This window comes from Bison bison, unplaced genomic scaffold (assembly GCF_000754665.1).
Source record: "Bison bison bison isolate TAMUID 2011002044 unplaced genomic scaffold, Bison_UMD1.0 scf7180017864508, whole genome shotgun sequence".
Taxonomy (NCBI): domain Eukaryota; kingdom Metazoa; phylum Chordata; class Mammalia; order Artiodactyla; family Bovidae; genus Bison; species Bison bison.
Window position 1 is genome coordinate 2,977,739 of NW_011495064.1, and position 605 is coordinate 2,978,343.

The window sequence follows — 605 nt, forward strand, 5'->3', positions numbered from 1 at the left end:
GTGCGCCTCGCTGGGGGGCGCGCGGGCCGCAGCCTCCCCGCGCCCCTGGCCTCCTCTCTGGCGCCCCTACCCTTTTCCTCCCAGCCTCCACTCTGCGGCAGGTCAGAGAGGCCCGGCGTCTGGGATCTTCCGGACCGAGGGAAGGATGCTGGCAGAAGTGGAAGGGTCGGTGCACCAAAGGAGCCGGGACGCTGCGCTGGAAGGTCCGCGGGCACGAGGCTGGATGTGTCTCCTGCGGATTGCGCGGCTAGGGCCGACCCCTCCGGTCTGGGGGGGTGGCCGCAAGCAGATCTCCCCTTCTCGCTGCCCAAGAGCCCCAAGGAGAGGGTGGGTGGGTGTGTCGGGGCTCTGGAGCATCATAAATCACACGCGCTCCCCGGAGCCCGACAGGCCAGAAGCCGAGCGGAGGGCATGAGGCGAGCGGGCAGACCCTTCCCCAAATGCTTTCCCGCCCCGACTGGACTCCGTCGGGCCTGCGGACCCCGAGGAGGAGCGCGTGACAAGGTAGCGAGCGCCCCCTGCCGCCGCCCGCCTGCGAGCTTGTCCTCGGCCACCGGGGACCCGAACCCTCGCAGCGTCTTGGGGTCGCTGAGAAGGCTCCCAAG